This window comes from Brassica napus, chromosome C3, assembly GCF_020379485.1.
Source record: "Brassica napus cultivar Da-Ae chromosome C3, Da-Ae, whole genome shotgun sequence".
Taxonomy (NCBI): Eukaryota; Viridiplantae; Streptophyta; class Magnoliopsida; order Brassicales; family Brassicaceae; genus Brassica; species Brassica napus.
The window spans coordinates 58,835,336-58,856,280 of record NC_063446.1 but is presented as its reverse complement, the minus strand read 5'-3'; the positions used below and the strand labels follow the sequence as shown (position 1 = coordinate 58,856,280).

Genomic DNA, 20,945 nt, shown 5'->3' with positions numbered 1-20,945 from the left:
TTTATTTTTTTAAAAAAAAATATTTTTTTTTTGAAATTCCGAGGAAATGAACCCTCGGAAATTTCCGACGAACATTTCCTCAGAATAAGTCGTCGGAATATACCGAGGGACTCCTTCCTCCTCGGAATTTTCCGAGGGCTCCGTTCCTCGGAAATTCCCGATGAAAATTCCGAGGAACATTTCGTCGGAACTTCCGAGGATTGGACCATCGGAAAGTCCATCGAAATATTCTGAGGAAGTTCTCCCTTGGTATATTCCGAGAACCTTTCCGACGAACTGGTGGTCCTCGGAGTTTCCTCGGAATTCCTTCGGAAATTTCCGAGGAAAAATGAATTTCCGAGGAGTTATTTCCGAGGACTTGTTTCGTCGGTATGTCGTCGGAATAACGTTATTCCGACGACGTACCGACGATTTTTTCCCTTTTGGTATGTTCAAATTGGATTTATAAATGAATCGTAATTTCTGTTTTTCGGGTTAAATTAATATGTATATATATATATTAAAAAAATCTGTAAGTTCCAAACAAGGGCACACGTATAAAAGAAACTAATGTATTATATACTGTCATGTTTTTTTTATAAAATATGTACAATAATTTATATATGTCTTCATCCGATTAACAAACTCAAACCCAAACAACCAAAATTTCTACATTTAGATTTTAAATTAGCGTGTGATGGCTAAAGAAAAAAAGAAGAATAAATTTGTATCTTTGCATAGATCACCTGCATTTCGTTGAGTAGATTCATTTAAATAAGTAGATAAATAGATTTTATTATCATATTTATTTTCTTAACAAACCATAGTTTTTCCTTACTACAATCATAAAAGAAGAATATATTTGTATCTTTGCATAGATCATATATATAATTGTAATGACTAATGTGTTATATAGTCCATGGATCGTAGTGAGAAGGTAGAGTTGAAAGTATAAGAAAGCGAACCTCCATCATAGTGGGGGCTTAAACCCGTGCAAGCTTGCAGATATCTATGGCTGATGGTTGGGCCCAGCCTTATATCTTGGGCTTATTTTGTTTCCATCTGTCCAGCCCATGATAAAGTGTAAAACGACACCGTATTAAGCTTAATGGAGTAAACGAATCACACGTAGCGGGGATCCCCGTGTCAGTTCTTGTCCGAAAAGCTGGACGGAGGAAAACGGTATCGTATTCGCTTCGCTTGAATCTATATATTTTGCGCAAAAGCCCTTTTCATCCCTTTCTTCTCTCATTACTCGATTTAGGGTTTTCTAATCTCGAAAGAAATCAAGATCCTCCTTCCTTCCTCTCTCGATTTCGATCTCGTAGCCCCTTTTGCGTTGATTTCGAATTCGTTCATCAATAGCTTTGTTTCTCTCTAGCTCCTATCGATCTCGCTAGCAAATTAGGGTTTCGAGCGAGCTTAATCCGATCGGTTTCTGGATCAGTTGAGATGCGATCGGAATCTCTCTGAATAAGAGAGACTCGTGTGGAGGGGTTTCTTCCTTTGTATGGAAACTCGGAGCCGCAAGCGTGCGGAGGCGACCTCAACTGCCCCATCTTCTTCTTCTTCGTCTCCTCCTCCTCCTCCCTCAGGTCCCACCACTCGCAGCAAACGCGCTCGCCTCTCGTCTCCCTCTTCCTCTTCAGCCGCCGCCGCTACCACCGCTACTGCACCTTCCTCCTCCACCCGCTCTCGTTCTTCTCGCTCTGCCGCTACCGCTACCGCTACAGCCGCCGTTACTCCCATGGACACATCCACCGAGTCTTCTGGATTCCGCCGCGGCGGGGGACGAGGTAACAGGGGAAACGATAATACTAATTCTGATAAGGGAAAGGAGAAGGAGCATGAGGTTAGGATTAGGGATAGAGAAAGAGACCGAGCCAGACAGCAGCTCAACATGGACGCTGCAGCTGCTGCAGCCGCCGCCGCTGAAGAGGACGATGACAATGATAGTGAGGATGGCAACGGGGGATTCATGCATCCCAACATGAGCTCAGCCAGCAGTGCGTTACAAGGGTTGCTGAGGAAGCTTGGAGCTGGACTTGATGACTTGCTTCCTTCTTCAGGTATTGGCTCAGGTTCTTCCTCCCACTTAAATGGGAGGATGAAGAAGATACTCGCTGGCTTGCGCTCTGAAGGAGAAGAGGGAAAGCAGGTCGAGGCTTTGACCCAGCTCTGCGAGATGTTATCCATTGGCACCGAAGACTCCTTGAGCACCTTCTCTGTTGATTCCTTCGTCCCCGTTCTTGTTGGTCTACTTAACCATGAGAGCAATCCGGATATTATGCTTCTTGCTGCCAGGGCTCTTACCCATCTGTGTGATGTTTTGCCCTCTTCTTGTGCTGCTGTTGTTCATTACGGGGCTGTTTCATGCTTTGTCGCCAGATTGCTAACCATTGAATACATGGACTTGGCCGAGCAGGTTCGCTTTCCTAGCAATTCTTGAATTTTTTTTTTTTGAATATAATACTTATCTAAAATCTGGATAAAGTGTATGTTGTGGAATGTTTTATGCTGCAGTTTCTACACGTACATATCCAATATTTTAATTTACTTAGGACGAAATTTGAAATTTGATTTTATTCTTCATGTGATTTACAACAGTCTCTGCAAGCTCTCAAAAAGATATCTCAGGAACACCCAACGGCCTGTTTGCGAGCTGGTGCTCTTATGGCAGTGCTATCATATCTGGATTTCTTCTCCACCGGTGTCCAGGTGGGTAATTTTGTAACCTTTCTTTTATGCTTTCCATACTCGTTTATCTAATGCACTTTTTTTTACTTTGACTTTGTAGCGTGTAGCAGTCTCTACCGCTGCAAATATGTGCAAGAAGTTACCTTCTGATGCATCTGATTATGTTATGGAAGCTGTACCGGTACTGACAAACCTACTTCAGTATCATGATGCGAAGGTAAACGATCCTTTTTTTTTGCTGTACTGTGGTACTATCTAGTTCTGCTCTTGCCCCAGTTTCCTTCATAGTATGTTCGTACGGTGACAGGTTTTGGAATATGCTTCTATCTGTTTGACTCGGATTGCCGAAGCATTTGCATCGTCCCCTGATAAATTAGATGAATTATGCAACCATGGCCTGGTGACTCAAGCTGCGACTCTTATATCCGCTAGCAACTCGGGAGGTGGGCAAGCATCTCTTGGTGTTTCAACATACACGGTATGAGTTAATTCTTTCGTGTTTTCTATATTTCGTTATTCATAGGATGACATTTTCATCATATTTTCACAGGGATTAATCCGATTACTTTCCACCTGTGCGAGCGGTTCACCTCTTGGGTGCAGGACATTACTTCTTCTCGGTATTAGTAGCATTCTTAAGGATATTCTGTCGGGTTCTGGTGTCTCTGCTAATGCATCTATATCCCCAGCACTGAGCAGGCCTGCAGATCAGGTACGGATTTACTTTTTGACATCACAGACTTTATTTTGTTCATTTCCTGATAAAATAAATGGTGTACAATGAGATGCTTAGGGGACACACCTTCAAATAGATCACTTGCATTTAGGAGATTTGTCTATTCAGCTCGATGATAATCTATGTACATGTATTTTGAGCTTTATTTATGTTGTAGCCGATGGCTCAAGTTTCCTATGCTTGTTTTCTGGTCTGGTGTTAGAAGTGGTATAGATAAAAGCGCTTAGCGCTTCATCAGTGTGCTCTGTCTTGTTTATTTAACTTTGATCCCATGACTCTCTAATTCTTGAATATATTCTTGAACATGATCATGTGAGGTCCTTTGTTTCCAGAAAGGTTCCGAATTATAACTCTTGTTTTGCGTCTTAGATTTTTGAGATAGTCAACCTAGCGAACGAGCTCCTCCCTCCATTGCCAGAAGGAAGTATCTCCCTTCCTACTAGCGCAAACGCGTTAGTGAAAGGTTCAGGCCAAAAAAATTCTTCTCCAAGTACTTCAGGAAAACAAGAAGATTCTCCCAAAGTTTCACCTAGAGAAAAATTACTTAGTGATCAACCCGAACTTTTGCAGCAATTTGGATTGGATCTTCTTCCAGTTTTAGTGCAGGTAATTTTTTGTTGCGGTTGCTACAAGTTAATGTTCATACAACCTCCTGTATGTCTAATTACCCTTGTTTTCTTTCCAACAGATCTATGGTTCTAGTGTCAATGGTACTATTCGTCATAAATGTCTCTCCGTTATCGCAAAGTTGATGTATTTCAGCACTCCAGAAATGATTCAATCTCTAATTGGTGACACAAATATATCGAGGTATGCTGTTTATGTTTTAAATTAGGTATCACATGGCGCAACTTCTTACATTATTTTTCCTATGTAGCTTCTTGGCTAGTGTCTTGGCATGGAAAGATCCACAAGTCTTGGTTCCTGCTCTACAAGTTGCAGAAATTCTGATGGAAAAACTTCCTGAAACTTTCTCGAAAGTGTTTGTGAGGGAAGGGGTGGTTCATGCTGTAGATCAACTTGTCTTGGTTGGTAAACCTAGTGCTAATGCTTCTACTGATCAGGAAAATGACTGTGTGCCTGGATCTGCACGATCTAGGCGTTACAGACGGCGAAGTAGTAATGCCAATTCTGATGGAAATCAGTCGGAAGAGCTTAAGAATTCTGTGTCAGCTAGCATAGGTGCGACCCATAATTCCATGGAATCTCCTACAGCGAGCTTCATGCTAAGGGAAACAGTTAGCTCCTGTGCAAAAGCATTCAAAGACAAGCACTTCCCGTCTGATGGTGGGGAATTTGATGTTGGAGTTACAGATGATCTCTTGCATCTGAAGAATCTTTGCACGAAGCTAACTGCTGGTACAAATGATCATAAAGTGAAAGGAAAGGGGAAATCTAAAGTCTCTGGGCCATGCCTTGGCGATTTTTCTGCTAGCAAAGAAGAATACTTGATTGGTATCATCTCCGAGATACTTGGCGAGCTAAGCAAAGGGATGGCGTCTCAACTTTTGAGTTTATTGGCAGTGGTGTGGTAGCAGCATTGCTTAACTATTTTTCTTATGGATACTTTTCCAAAGAGAAGATCTCCGAGGTTGATTTGCCCAAACTTCGCCAGGATGGGCTCAGAAGGTTCAAAGCTTTTCTAGAAATTGCACTTCCTTCTGATGGTAATGAGGGAAAGATCCCTCCTATGACTGTTTTGATTCAGAAACTTCAAGATGCTTTGTCTTCACTGGAACGCTTTCCGGTCGTCCTTAGCCATCCCTCAAGGTCACTCAGTGGAAGTGCTCGTCTCTCATCTGGATTGAGTGCTTTGGCACATCCTTTGAAGTTGCGGTTATGCCGTGCACCTGGAGAGAAGGCTCTACGTGATTACTCCTCCAATATTGTTCTCATAGATCCATTGGCAAGCATAGCAGCAGTGGAGGAATTTCTCTGGCCCCGAGTTCAACGCAGTGAATCTGGGGTGAAGGCAGCAGCGCCTGCTGGAAACACTGAGCCAGGCACATTACCTAGCGGTGCTGGTGTTTCATCACCATCCTCGTCAACTCCAGCTTCCACCACTCGTCATTCTTCTAGATCTAGATCAGCAATTAAAATAGGCGATGCCTCAAAGAAAGAACCTGTGCACGAGAAAGGTACCAGCTCATCTAAAGGTAAAGGTGTTATGAAGCCGGCTCAGCCGGATAAGGGGCCTCAGACAAGGAGCAGTGCTCAAAGGAAAGCTGTTCTTGACAAAGATACACTAATGAAACCAGCTAGCGGAGACTCCAGCTCTGAGGTATGTCACTGTAGGAAGTTCTGGATTACATGGTTGTTTATTGTGTAACATTATATTATGTTTGTGGTGTGATCTGCTTATGCAGCACTATCTTACTTATATTGCTTGCAGGACGAAGAAATGGATATATCCCCCGTCGACATGGATGATGCTTTGGTGATTGAAGAGGAAGACATTTCTGACGACGATGATGATGATGATGAGGAGGATGTAAGTATTCCCTCCCCAGTATGTACATTACAGACGCAATTATTTCTCTTGCTAACAACATGAAAGATGATACTTCTCGCAATAATGCTTGCTAGCTTTCCGTATTCTTAGATAAGTTTACCATATTGAGCTGACCTTATCGGAACCTTTCCTTTTAGAACTGACTAAAGAGAATTATGAACTTTATACCACAATTTCTCATATTGATCTGGTCTTGAATTCAGGTCTTGGATGACAGTCTTCCCATGTGCACCCCTGATAAGGTTCATGATGTAAAATTGGGAGACGCAGTGGATGATGAGGGAGCCGGCCTAGCACCTAGCGGCCGACAGATGAATTCAGCTTTGGCAGGAAGTAGTGGAACAGCAACTGCAAGGGGATCTAATTCTACTGATGCTGGCATTGGGAATCTTTATGGTTCTAGGGGTGCACTCTCCTTCGCTGCTGCGGCGATGGCAGGGCTTGGAGCTGCCAGTGGTAGAGGTATCAGGGGAGTAGAGACCTACATGGGCGTACCCTGAATCGAAGTTCTGATGAGTCCTCTAAGTTGATGTTTACTGCGGGAGGAAAGCAACTTAGTAGGCATATGACGATATATCAGGCTGTGCAACGACAACTTATGCTAGACGAAGATGATGATGACAGGCTCGGTGGCAGCGATTTCATCTCGAGTGATGGAAGCAGATTAAATGATATATATACTATCATGTACCAGATGCCGGACAGCCAAGCGAATAGGTTGTCTGCTGGTGGTGCAAGTTCTACCACACCATCTAAATCCACTAAATCTGCTACTACTAATGCAAGCGTAGAAGCCCAGTCGTATAGGGCATCTCTTTTGGATAGTATCGTACAAGGAAAGCTTCCATGCGACCTTGAGAAGGCAAATTCTACGTATAATGTTTTGGCGTTGTTGCGTGTACTAGAGGGTTTAAATCAGCTTGGCCCTCGGTTAAGAGCCCAAACCATTTCTGATCGTTTCGCAGAGGGTAAAATTACAAGTCTAGATGATCTGAATACAACTGCTGCAAAGGTTTCTCATGAAGAATTCATCAACAGCAAACTTACACCCAAATTAGCTCGACAGATCCAGGACGCGCTTGCTTTGTGCAGTGGAAGTCTTCCCTCTTGGTGCTACCAGTTGACTACAGCATGCCCGTTTTTGTTTCCGTTTCAGACCCGGAGACAGTATTTCTATTCAACTGCCTTTGGGTTGTCGCGTGCATTGAACCGCTTGCAGCAGCAGCAAGGTGCTGACGGCAGTGGTTCTACAAATGAACGAGAGATGAGAATAGGGAGATTGCAGCGCCAGAAAGTGCGTGTATCCCGAAATAGAATATTAGATTCTGCTGCGAAAGTTATGGAGATGTATTCTAGCCAAAAAGCTGTGCTTGAAGTAGAATATTTTGGTGAAGTTGGTACTGGTCTAGGCCCCACACTTGAGTTTTACACACTCCTAAGCCATGATTTGCAAAAGGTTTCCCTTGGGATGTGGAGATCAAATTCTGGTGACAAGTTATCTATGCAAACTGATAGAGATGAGATTCAAGACGGTAAATCAGCAGCAGCTAGGGACAGAGATATAGTTCAGGCACCATTTGGGTTGTTCCCTCGGCCCTGGCCCTCAACTGCTGACGTATCTGAAGGTAGTCGGTTTCATAAAGTTGTTGAATATTTCCGCCTTTTAGGGCGCGTGATGGCAAAGGCACTTCAAGATGGACGGCTAATGGACGTCCCGTTAAGTACAGCTTTTTATAAGCTCATTCTTGGTCAAGTGAGTTTTTTTACTATCAGTAACTTTTTTTATTTAGCTAAGAGTGGACTAGTAGTTTCGACACTTCTTTACGTTGTTCGTAATTTCTTTTTCTTTTCTCACCTGAACAGGAGCTTGATTTGCATGATGTTATATTATTTGATGCTGAACTTGGCAAGACTTTGCAAGAGCTTCGTGTTCTTGTTGGCCGTAAGCACTATCTGGAAGCAGAAGGTGGTGACAACAGTAGCGTGATTTCTGATTTATGTTTACGTGGATCCCGTATTGAAGATCTTTGCTTGGACTTCACCCTACCTGGCTATCCTGAATACATATTGAGACCAGGAGATGACATTGTACCGTCTAATAAGCTTTACATCCCATATCTTACTATTCTTTTAGTTCTTGTCCATTGTTGCTGATGCCGTGTACTGTTTTCTGTTCTATTACAGGTTGATATTAATAGTCTTGAGGACTATATATCCCTGGTCGTTGATGCCACTGTCAAGAGAGGAGTTGCCCGGCAGATTGAAGCCTTCAGATCTGGATTCAATCAGGTTAGCAGTTTCACAGACTCTCCGCTTTGTCTCTTACTTTTCCTGTTGGCTTCTAAATCATATGGAAGGAGTGGTTTCTTTTGGTTCATTCTTCATAATCTTTTAAACAACAGGTTTATATTAAGTCTTTAATTTAGTCTTACCTTTATTATCCTTACAAGACCTCTCTGTTCTTACACATGATTACCAGGTCTTTGACATAAAATCTTTACAAGTATTCACCCCTTCTGAGCTGGACTACTTGTTATGTGGTCGTAGAGAGTTGTGGGAGGTAATTTGTAATTTTTCAACTTTCTTTTGAATTTCCACTACCCATTTGACTTGAATCAACTAGATAAAATTTTCATTTCTAAAACCTTTCTTTTATTGCAGGCGGAGACTCTTGTTGAACATATCAAGTTTGATCACGGTTATACTGCAAAAAGTCCGGCAATCATTTTCGTAAGTTACTTTCCTCACTAGTTTTTTAAAAAACCAATTTTCTTTTACAATCAAGCTTTTTGCTTCTTTATTGTTGATTCCTTTTTGACTTTGATTTTCACCCTGGTGGTAGTTACTGGAGATCATGGGAGAGCTTACAGCAGATCAACAGCGTGCTTTCTGCCAGTTTGTAACTGGAGCTCCTAGGCTTCCTCCTGGTGGCTTAGCTGTTCTCAACCCAAGCTGACGATTGTGAGAAAGGTAAGAAACCTTTACTTATATATTCGGTTAAAAAGCGTTTTTTTAATTGAGCCAAGAGGTTCCTAGTCATGTTAAACTAGACCCACCAAGCCATATATCAAAATACATCTACACGTGACGCATTTGCTTTCATTTGCAAGACTTGTTAAGAGAATTAGCTCTTACTCGATTTAAGTTGTGTATTTGCTTTCAATTGATGTGTTTTTGGCTTGATGCAGCTCTCATCAACCTCAAATGCGGCGGCTGCCAATGGGACAGGGGCTTCGGAAACAGCAGACGACGATCTTCCCAGCGTCATGACTTGCGCCAACTACCTTAAGCTCCCTCCTTATTCTACAAAGGTAACTCGTGTCTCTCTTTTTTTAAGTCTATGGTTTCTGTGTTTGGTTGGTTGGAGTGAGCCTGAATAGGAGTTTGTACCTGAAACAGGAAATCATGTACAGAACTGCTCTACGCGATCAACGAAGGGCAGGGATCGTTCGACCTCTCCTAGGCGTCTCTCTCTGTTGTCGCTGCGGCTAGAAACCACAACCCTCTCTCTTCTTTGTACATTTTACATCGGAAGACTCTGATTTTGCACTTTGAATGTTATTTCTATTAAACCATGAATTTATTAAAATTAGGTTCAATATTTTTCATGTGCAAGTAATATATTATTAAAACATGGAAGATAAAAATAAAATCAAAAGACAAACTTGAATAATTTTGGTTGCCTTTGAAATTCGTTTGAAAATTCCGAAGCAATTGGATAGTGGTGAATAAAAGCTGTCAGCTGAAAGACATAAAAAAGGTACAAAGGTTTAGGTGTTGTATGATCCAAAATTCTGTTTTTTATAAAGACAGGCTCTATCAGTCCCAGCAGTTGACTGTTAAGATATCAAAGGAATACGAAATAATTGTTCGTTTGTAGTTTTCTGGAGATTGAACAGGAGAACTCGTCTTCGTTTCATCAGTTTTCTTTTTGATAAAAGTCAATTCGACATAGGTATCTCTAGACACGAGAAACAAAAGCTTAAATAGGAAAACATTACAATTAAAAAGAGCGTTACGAGTACAGAGTTCAAGCTAGACACAAGAAACCTACCATATGGTGGTATTGACTATTAATATACAAAAACAACAACAACACACCAATACATTAAAAAACAGCTGAAAGGGTCCACGCATGCACGCTAGAATGACAAATCACATGACCACGCAAGCAGTTGGATTCTCATCGCTAAAAGCAGTAGTGTAGCGGACCTCAGTGGAGCTAGCACGACCAGCTGCGAAACTCCAGGGTCATCCGCTCTTCTCACATAACCCGAGGGTGCTTTCTTGTCGTAGACTCCGGAGGCGTAAGGATGAGCCACGACGTCATAGGGCACGTAGGGCCAGAGCTCGACCTTCTTGCCGGTCCTGTGAGCCATACGGGACACCACCTTGTTGGGTTCGACGTAGCCAACAACAGTGACTTTGTGGGCTTTGGGCTCCAGCGACACAGATGAGACACCCTTCATGCCTTCCACCGACCGCCGCACTTTGCGCTCGCAGCCTTCGCAGTCCATCTTCACTTTGATCTCCACCGTCTATTAATTTATGATGTTAAGAAAACGACAAACAGAAAAATGTTAAGTGATACTATTACTTAAAAAAAATATCTAAGCAAAATAGTACTACTAGTTGTAAACGTCTCTGAGATAATCATATCATGACTGACTGGTGAGAGTTAGTACACGTGATTATGATTGTTTTCCTTTTTAAAGAAAAAAAAAGAAAAAAAAATAATCATAGATTCCGACAGAGAACATAGTTATACTAATAAAGTACAACCAATCCCGGTGTAAATCTAACAGATGGATGCAGCTTGTGTTCCAGAGTAAAACGAATCTATTTGGTCGGCGTTAATAACATTAATTCAAAGATTCAAACACACACAAAAACCTTCAAATGAAATCAACAAAATTTTATTTTCATGATTGTAATTGTGTAAACTATATTAAAAATGAAAGAAAAAAGAGCAAAATCAAATCAGAAACAATATTTTTCCACCTACTCTCTGAGTTTTCTGTTCTAAGTAATTAAGAAGCAAGAGATATAAAAAAAATTTGATAAGCATAGTTAAGATAATTGCTACTTAATTGTATATTTATGGAACCTAATCAACGAGATCTACGAAAGAAAACAGTCCACATCTCACTCAAAACTTTCCTTCTCATCGAACTTAGCGGACTCGTCACTTTCCCAAAGAATCTTCTTTTTGTTTTTTTTTTTCAAAAATCAAGATCTAAAATTAGAAGAAGAAAGATGGTGTGGGGGGCGTTACCTGCAACTGTCTGCGCTTTTTAATCTTGTGACCATGAGAGCAATCAAACATTTCAGAGACATGATCAAGAACACCCATGTTCACCTTAACACTAGAAAAAACCTGAGAGATCTATCGAATGAAGAATTTTTTAAAAGGTAACCTCTAGGAGAAGGAGTCGATAAAAAAAAAATCTCTAGTAGTAGAGAGAGTATAGATGATAGTTTGCACACAGCACGGTGATCAGGGGCAAAGGGAAAGTTGATAGGAAGTAAATATGATAGAAATGATAATTTAAATAGGGGAGAAAGAGGATACAAAAGACAATAAAATAGTAGTCGGTAAATATCAATTCAAAGTTAAAACTAATTATTTATTTATTCAAAAGTTAATAATTAAATGGATGATGGGCTCACCATTCCTCTCTTGTCCCCACCACCAGTTTCATAGTCGACGTCTCTAAATCTTCTCTTGCTTTTTACCAAAAAAAAATCTTATCTTCATTAATTTTTTTTTGTATATATTGTTAATTACCCTGATTTCAGTTTAGTATTTTGAGTGTTCGGTTTGGCTAGAGTTGGATTAATGTAATAGAAAGGAGAAAAATACAAGGGTCATACCATAGTTTGAAGAAGAATATAACATTTTTACAATAAAAAAAACTTGTGTCAAGTCCTATATGACTGATCTTGGGATGGAGACAGACAGACAAGAACGGTGCGTTAGATTCACTGCTGCTTTTTTATATACAGTATATTTAAAAAAAAAAAGTAAAAGAAAAATAAATAATTAATTTTGATGGTATGGGAAACAGAAGAGGCTTTTGGATAATCGATGACTCGCAAGTCTCACCGACGTGCCGACTCCTTTCTTTATTTGTCTCACTCGAAGTTTGGGCCTCTGTTGGATCCTTTATGAGGCCTACCAATTTTTATCATTTGTTTATCGGTCTCTCTGGAACCATGACATTCTATTATTCAAAATTCAAGAAACGTTGCACAAACATGTTGAAGGTCAATTTCAATTTTCTTAGATGCAGGGCCGACTCCACACGGTAAATTCTAGGACCAAAAAAAAATTATTTACCCTCAAAAATTTATAAAATATTTTTAAAATTTAGTGATATTTGTATATTTTGTAGTAAAAATAAAACTATATACATATCAAATAATTTCGTCGCACCGCTTATTCCTAGTGAAGCCGGCCCTGCTTAGACGTTGGTAGTACTTGCTACTGAGTATTTCATAATTGATCAACCTTGTATGCGTAAACAAACTACATATGAAAGAAGAAAAAACAAAAAGGTAGAATATAATTTTGGGTCAAGAGTGTAATAAGGAAACAATGTTTATTCAGGATGTTTATGTTGCAGGATTCGGTTGATTAGAATAATGAACGTAGGAATGAGGTGACTAAAAACGCTTTTATTAGAATCAAACAAGAGGTTACAAGATTGACGGGAAATAAGGAGACAAGATCAAAGGTTTAAGCAACATGATCAAAGAGATGATTAGGAAACCCTAGATCTAGCCGCTTCTTCTGTTGTGTGTTGTCCAAAGTCCCCCTTTGTTGTTCTGTCTCTTCATCCCCTCTTATAGTGTAACCGTCGTGATGCCCTAATCGTGTCGTCCTTTGGGCCCTGTCGTAAAGGCCGAGTATGCGGGCCTTGGTACTGTTCTCTATAAGCCGAGCGTATTTAGTCGGCTTAGCTGATCGGCTAAAAGTACTCTGGGTCGAGCCGAGACCTTTAGCCGCTTAAGCCGACTAAACTGGTCAAGCTTGCCGGGCTAGGGCTGTTATTCGATGGGCCTTGTGGAGGGATGTAATCCATCTCCTACAATAAGTCCCCCCCCAGTTCACTTGTGAGCGGCGTAGCGGTCTCAGTGAATTTGTGGGTCAGGTTCGTTCGTATATCAGGTCCTAGCGTGTTTAGTCGCATGCCGCTTTATTGACGTTTCTAGTCGCTTAGAGTAGTACTTCTTCATGATCTGCTTTGCTCGCCGAGGTTTTTGTCACGGAGCCAAGTTTTACTCGGAAGGCGAATTACTTCGATATAAGCTCAAGCTTATCTCATCATCGGTTTTTCGTTAGAAAACCGGTTTAGAGAGACCGAAATCAGGGATTAATTTCGTTTGGCATCTCGATTAGAGATCGGTTTGAACGAGAAACCGAACCGTCGCGAGTAAGCCTTTGGGTATTTAGGCGGCCTTTGAGGCCCATTTAGGTTTCTTTAGACCTAATGATTGCGCTTCGGAGGATGTGCCCTTGTTTTTGCTATAAATAGGCTCCTCCCTTTCGCTTTCGTCATTCTTCTCTGCAAGTTCAGGTATTCCGCTTTCTCTCCCTTCTCTCTACTTTTACTTTCTCTCTCTAGGTATGTTTCTCCTCACACAGGCTTGTCGGTATCGTCTGGCGGTTGTAGTCGTCCCCTAAATCCAGGATCATGCCTCTGAGAGGTCGTTTGTCGCGAGAAGAAAAACGGAACGGCGTCGCAGATTCTCCGAGTCCGACCAGAGATGAACGGGCAGCTAACAGCCCGCTGGATGATTTTGACTTGATTCATAGCGACGCTCTTCGGGATTTAGACAATATGACCCTATCTCAACGCCTTTTGGTCGCTGATGCTCATAAGATGATCTGTGACGAACGCGCGGATCGCGTTGAAGTCGGGAGCAGTGACGTGAGCGGTAGCGGCTCTGAAGCGTCTAGCCAAGCCTCAAGGTCTTTGAGACGAGCTAGTCGGGAGATTCCTTTCGACCAGATAGACTACCGACCCACGATCTATCATCATGGTGGGATCTTCGAAGAACTCGGCCCACTCCCGTCCAAATTACTTCGTGACCCGCGGGCTCAGTCGTGGGGGAATGTCTTCGATTCTTGCTCCTCCCACAAGACGGTGAGGGATTTATTGAGACGAAGTGGAGGTTCCGGTGTTACATACATCATTCCTTCCAAGGGACAGCGTCCTTGGTCGCCTCCGATTGGCTATCAGTGTGTCTATGAGTCTTATTTTGGAGACCATACGAAGCTCTGGTTTCCAATTCCCCGACTGATCACGTCGTACGCATTCCGTCGGGACATCGCCATCTGTCAGTTGCTTAGCGGGTCGCTGCGCATCGCGGTTATGTTAATGGTGATGGCAGCGGAGATAGATGTTTCGATGAGTGTGAGAGTGTTCGAAGAGTTAACTTTTACGAAGGCGGAGCCACATGGGATATTCTCAGTGAAGATGCGCTCGAGCTACAACGTCTTGTCAGGGCACCCGAACAAGACGAAGGACTGGCAGCGCTCATATTTTTACGTCAAATCTGACGAGCATGCCTTCTCGGAGCCACCTGGGGATGACTACCGCGTTATATGGAACAAAACGCTTGGTAGATAGTGTTCGTTGTCATCATGCCTTATTCGAGTATTCTAACGGCGTGTTTCTTGTTGTTGCAGTTCGTCACCCGAATACGATCGCATACCCGTAGAAATTCTTCGAGAGTGCTCAGGCGATCGCGGCTCACAGTCATCTTCGTTGGCTGATCTTAGTCGAGAGTGGATAAGACGCCAAGAAGCTCGGATTGCTAGAGGTGGGTTCATCGATCTTTCTCCGAGAAGTTCTATCAACAACTTAGTCTCTTTTTTTTTTTTTTTACAGCTGATTGGGTAACGAGGCTTCCTGTTGTGCTCGGGCCCCGTAAGTCGCGTCTGTCCCTTTTTACTCGGAAACAGCAGAAACTTCTGGACGAAGCTAGGAAGATGGACGGAGTGCCAGATTTGAGTGCACTGTTGAAGGGGAAGCTGCAATTGCTTTCGAAGAAATCGATTCCTGCCGATGTGCAAGGGTCGACCATTTCTGACGCATGCCGAGCTTCCAAGGAAGGAGCTCCTGGTTTAGTCGACAAAGACGTTGGGGCGGAGCCTCCGGCCTCAAGTCCTAAAAAGAAGAAGAAGATCAAGAAACCCAGGAGGAAAGCAACCGAAGAGCTTCCTCTTGAAGGGATCGCTTCTCTCGACGAAACCTCCGAGGGTTTGGAAGCAAGGAAGGGAGAGAGAGGAAGGAAGAGGCCTTACGAAGGGGCTACTTCCTCCATTGATCGCGGCGAGGCGCCGGCAGTAGGACGAGAAGGCGCTAGAAGGGGTTCCGTCGAGTCTGACCGTTCCGAAGCGGCGCCTGAAGATCGTTCCAAAAAGAAGAAGAACAAGAAGTCCGTCGAGGCAGAGCCGCGTCCTTCTGATGCGGAGACGGGCCTCGTCGATGTTGTCGCGGGAGAAGACGTTTCTCTTGAAACCCCTCCTAAAGAGAGAGAGGTCTCAGCGCGGGGCAGTGATCCTGTTACGGGTGAGAGACCTATTCCTGATCCGTCTGCGAGGAAAGGGTCTCGTTCAGAGGGTTCTACTGCGAGGAGGAAGAAGATCGAGTTCCCGGTCGCGTCGAGTTTTCCTACAACAAGACGACCCCCCTAATCCTCAATCCTCTTAGATGCGCGGAGCTGACGCGCCAAATTCGTGGTGGGACGAAGGAGATGCCACAGTTGGACGACCTTTACTTTAGGAATGAATACATAGACGCTTCTTCTTCGAGAGCTCGGGTAACTGCGCTACCCTTCATACTTTATCTCATTATTCGATTCGTCGGGTTTACTCGTCTCACGTGGTCTGTGTTTGTCGTTTTTGCAGAGTAACGGGAGTATGAACATTCTGGTTGAGAAATACGATAGTGCTCTGAAACAGACGATGATCCAGTTGGGATCTTCGGAGAAGCTTGCCCAGACGAGGTTGAAGGTCATCGAGAGAGTAATGGCGGAGCATAAGAAGGCCAACGAGAAGGCCGCAGAGGAGAAAGAGATTCTTCGAGTAAAGTTCGAAGAACTGGAGGGCAAGCTTAAGTCTTCCAGCGCGGCGAGGAAAGAGCTCGTTCGAGAGAAAAGTCATTTGGAGCAAACGGATGCGAACCTGGAGAAGGAGAAGACCGAGCTAGTCGAAGAGAGAGATGCCGCGGTAGACAAACTAATTAGAGAGAGGCAACGCTTGAGGGACTCCCGGGGTTTGGAGGTTACTCGTGAGAGGGAAAGAGTCGAGGCTGCTATGGCTGAGAAGGCAAGTCGCCGTTTTGATCGCGTGCACGACCATTTTACTAGTCTGGAGGCTTTTGAGAAGGCGAAGAACCTGTATGGTCAAGCTTCGGGAACGAAGAAGTGCCTCGAGGTTATAAAGGCGAGTGGGACGGAGATCCCCCAAGAAATGATCGATGTCTTCGCTGAGCAGGAGAAACTTTACGAGGCGAGGTTATGAATCTCCGAGTAGAGCCGCTGTCCGATAGTGACCTTACACTTTCTCCGCTGGTCCTTCCTTCTCGTTTCGCCGAGGACCAGTTCAGAACGTCATTCGATCCCTATGGTCGAACGTAAATTTGATCGGGCCAGAGACTGCTTCTCGGCTCGTTACCTCTCGCTCGAAGTTGTTGAGGAGCCGTCAGAGGAACCACTTGTTGATGTCACGTCTATCCCTACCGAGCCTGTCAAGTCCCGGTGAGAAGCGGTTTTGACGAGCGCCTAGAGAATGAGAATCTGAAGGGGTTTCCTGGAAGGACGGCCTCGAGATAGGCGACACTCTGGTTCGAGAGGGAGAGACCGAGAACGCGGGTGTCGAGGATCCTGTGCTCGTCTCGGATTCTTCCTCCGAAGGACGAGATGATGGGAGGAGGATAACGATGGGATCGAGGAGGCGTCGCTGCCACGTCCCGCTGAGGAGGAGACGATCTACGAAGCTGGGGATACAGATGTTCCTCCACGTCCCGTTGTAGACTCTCTTGCTTCTATTCCTACTCGGGCGGAGGACCCAACTGCTGCTGCTACCAAGGGTCCTGACGATCAAGATTCTGTTCTTTGACGTTTCACTTATGTTCTTATCTGTTGTGGTCTTGATAGACCCTGTTGTTGTACGATTAGACATGCTTTTATTATTATTTTTTTTTTTTTATTTATTTTTTATTTTTTTTGGGAAGTCGCTGTTTTAAGCGGACTTTAAAATTGTGGGTTGTGTTTTCTCATCTGTACTTGCAAACTTTGTTAAGTAAATGTCAGTATCTTTAGTGGCTCGCGATGTGTTCGCTTAGAAACAATAGATTCCCGACCTTTGGCTTTTGCAAATAGATAAGGAAACGAACCGCTAGGGGATTTATTCAGCTCTTGTCGCGTTTCGATCGAGACGACGTTTAGCCGCATTGTTCTATATCGAAAACAAGGGACTGGATCTAAGAGTGGAAGGTTCTTTCGTCCGTTTCCTCAATGACAATCGAGTAATTGGGTAGCTAGTCCATTACGCGTTTAGTCGAGGAAAGGTTAAAGATTCACTCTTTAGTCGGTCAATGCTCCTTGGGCATAGGTGACTAGCGACTGTTGGGTCCTCAGGCTAAGTGTCTGATCAGGACATAGCCAGGAAATGGAACGATAGTGTCCGCGTATCTTCTGCTAGAGACACGGGAGCCGTTGGGTTTGATAACAGGCATCCACTCAGTAGAAGTTGAGACAAAGAACAAGATTTTGACTTTGATTTTGTTACAGCTGGACCTGTTTAAGGCTGCCTACATACCTCGGTTGAGGATCAAGCCATTCGTAGTTTGTTTTTCCTGAGTAAAAGTGGCCGTGAGTGACGCATTTACTCGGTCGAGTAGAAGTGACCACGGGGTGCATCTACTCGGTTTTTTTTTTTTTTTTTTTTTTTTTTTTTTTGGGATACACCCAGGAGTAGAAACGTCTTAGGTGCATCAAGTTCCATGATAGGGGAACTTCTTCGCCACGTGAAGTTTGAAGTCGGTATACTCCGGGTTTGACGACTTTAATGATTTTATAAGGTCCCTCCCACCTGGCACCGAGTTTACCGGCGTTTAGCTCCTTAGTGTTTTCAAACACCTTGCGCATGACGAGGTCACCGAGTTCCAGAGGTCGGGCACAGACCCTTTTGTTGTAGTAACTCTCGATCTGGTGTTGATAGTTCTGGATGCGCAGCAGAGCTTGATCTCGTCATTCTTCTCTCTCATCAAGGGCGTCGAGTAGCATTTCCTTGTTGAGTTCGACGTATTGAGGCATCTTGGAGCGTCGGAGGCTTGAAACGTTGACTTCAGCGGGAGCCATGGCTTCTACACCGTAGGCGAGGGAGAAAGGTGTTGATTTAGTCGATCCTCGCGGCGTTGTGCGATGGCTCCATAGGACCCCATCGAGCTCGTCGGCCCAGTGACCCTTTTTCAGATCTAGGCGCTTTTTAATGCCATCGATGATGAGTTTATTGGAGGATTCTGCCTGGCCATTACCTTGCGGGTAACGAGGAGTTGAGGGGCTTAGTCGAATGTTCCATCTGCTACAGAACCCCTTGAAGTTGCCTGACATGAACTGCGATCCGTTATCGGTAACGATCTCATAAGGTAAACAGTGGCGGCAAATAATATTTTTCCAGACGAAACCGCGGACTTCTTTGTCTGTGACTTGAGCGTATGCTTCAGCTTCGATCCATTTGGTAAAGTAGTCGGTGAGGACGAGGATGAAGCGTCTTTGGCGGGAACAGGGAAGTGGTCCAATGATGTCCATTGCCCATCGCATGAACGGGTATGGAGCGGTGGTTGTTCGCAACATTTCGGTTGGACATGGATACTAGGTGCGTGCCGTTGGCACTTGTCGCAGCTTCTCGCGTAAGACTCGCAATCTGCGTTCATTGTTGGCCAGAAGAAGCCCAAGCTCCTTACTTTGATTGCTAATGCACGTCCGCCCGAATGATTCCGCCAGCGCCTTCGTGCGTCTCTGCCATAACCCTTGCTGTCTCGTCGCCATGAATGCATTTAAGGAGTACTTTACTCTCGCGGTCCAGCGGTGTAGTTCATCATCAAGAACGACATAATGGGCGCTGCGTGTTTTTTAGTCGGCGAGCTTCCCATTTGTCGTTTGGAGTTCTCCTTCGAGAGGTAGTCGATAAACTCAGTTCTCCAATCAGGACCAAATCCGTCGTCATCTGGAGTAGCGGGTTCGATGACCGGGGCAACGAGGGTTTGGTCGATTGGAATATCGATGCTTGATTTCTCGATACGATGTATCGGGATGGTTCGTTTAACTTGATCACGAGGCTTGCTGCCAAGGCCCGCGAGGGCGTCGGCGCAGACGTTTTCACCTCTGGGAACTTTGATGAGTTCGAAGAACTCGAACTCTGCTGTCAGGCTTTGCACTATTTTGAGATAGGCATCCATTCGGTCGTCGCGGGCATCGTAGTCGCCGTTGAACTGACTGGCGACTAATTGAGAGTCGCAATAGGCGCTTAGTCGTTTAGATTTTACAGCTTTTGCTAAGCAGAGTCGGGCGATCAGAGATTCATATTCTGCTTCGTTGTTTGACGCGGGAAAGCCAAAGCTAAAAGACTGCCTGATTAGCTCTCCGGTCGGGGACTGTAGTTGGACTCTGGCTCCTGCTCCCTTGTTGGTCGATGATCCATCGACGTGAAGCGTCCAGTTTGAGCTTAGGAGTATAAGATCTTGTTCCAATTCTGGGGCTAACTCGACCAGGAAGTCCGCGAGGACTTGGGACTTCGCCGCTGTGCGGTTCTTGTAGGTAATATCTAGCTCGCCGAGTTCGATGGCCCACTTCGTGAGTCTTCCAGATCTGTTGGTGTTTTGGAGTATCGTTCGGAGAGGTTGATCAGTCAGTACCTCCACTGAATGTGACTGGAAATACGGTCGAAGCTTTCTTGCTGCCTCGACAACTGCTAGAGCCATCTTTTCCAGAGTCCGGTATCGCGTCTCTGGTCCGGTCATGCGTCTGCTTGTGTAAAAAATGGGCTTTTGTTCGCCGCGGTCTTCCTTTATCATAACGCTGCTGACAGCAGCTTGTGACACCGCGACATAGAGAGATAGAACATCACCTACGTCTGGCTTAGCGAGTACTGGAGGTGTTGTCAGGTATTGCTTGAGTTGAGTAAATGCATCCTCACACTTCTCATCCCAAATGAACTTCTTATTTCCTCGCAAAAGATCGTAGAAGGGGAGGCACTTGTCGGTGGATCTGGAGATGAAACGATTTAGAGCAGCTATCCGGCCCGTGAGCCGTTGTACTTCTCTACTGTTCCTCGGACTTGGGAGGTTCAGGACCGCGGATATTTGCTTCGGGTTTGCCTCGATTCCTCGCTGTGTGACTATGTAGCCGAGGAATTCACCTGAAGAGACTCCGAATGTGCACTTTGCTGGGTTCAACTTCATGTCGTATTTGTTGAGAGTTCCGAAGCATTCTTGAAGATAACGGAGGTGATCAATGGAATGGAGCGACTTAACCAACATGTCGTCGATATACACTTCCATAGTGATGATGCCCAGCTTATCTGCGAACATCTTGTTTACAAGTCGTTGGTAGGTTGCTCCGGCGTTCTTCAAACCGAACGGCATGACCTTATAGCAGTAGGTTCCCTTATCTGTGATGAAAGCTGTCTTCTCGCGATCATCCTGGTGCATCATTATTTGATTGTATCCAGAGAAGGCATCCATGAAGGTCAGCATCTCGTTTCCGGCCGTAAACTCGACTAAATGGTCAATGTTGGGAAGAGGGTAGCTATCCTTTGGGCATGCTTTATTCAGATCGGTGAAGTCGACGCAGACGCGCCACTTGCCATTTTTCTTTTTGACGACTACCGGATTTGCCAACCATTCGAGGTAGCGGACCTCAGCGATCGAACCTGCGCCGAGTAGCTTGTCAACTTCTTCGTTTACGGCCTTCGACCTGTCAGGGCCGAGCTTACGTCGCTTCTGG

At 44.3% G+C, this 20,945-nt stretch overlaps 2 pseudogenes across 1 annotated transcript; one reads left to right on the top strand and one right to left on the bottom strand.

The window, feature by feature from the left end:
* The first annotated feature begins 1,210 nt into the window (after positions 1 to 1,210).
* On the top strand, positions 1,211 to 9,597 carry LOC125583410 (annotated as a pseudogene). The gene is made up of 17 exons (XR_007320409.1): positions 1,211 to 2,404; positions 2,587 to 2,697; positions 2,777 to 2,893; positions 2,984 to 3,154; positions 3,227 to 3,388; positions 3,782 to 4,018; positions 4,101 to 4,222; positions 4,290 to 5,693; positions 5,805 to 5,903; positions 6,128 to 7,677; positions 7,788 to 8,012; positions 8,109 to 8,213; positions 8,404 to 8,484; positions 8,586 to 8,654; positions 8,767 to 8,894; positions 9,113 to 9,235; positions 9,324 to 9,597. The product of XR_007320409.1 is annotated as an E3 ubiquitin-protein ligase UPL3-like (transcript).
* A 309-nt stretch (positions 9,598 to 9,906) lies between these two features.
* LOC125583411 lies at positions 9,907 to 11,423 on the bottom strand (annotated as a pseudogene).
* Between the last annotated feature and the right edge of the window lie 9,522 nt (positions 11,424 to 20,945).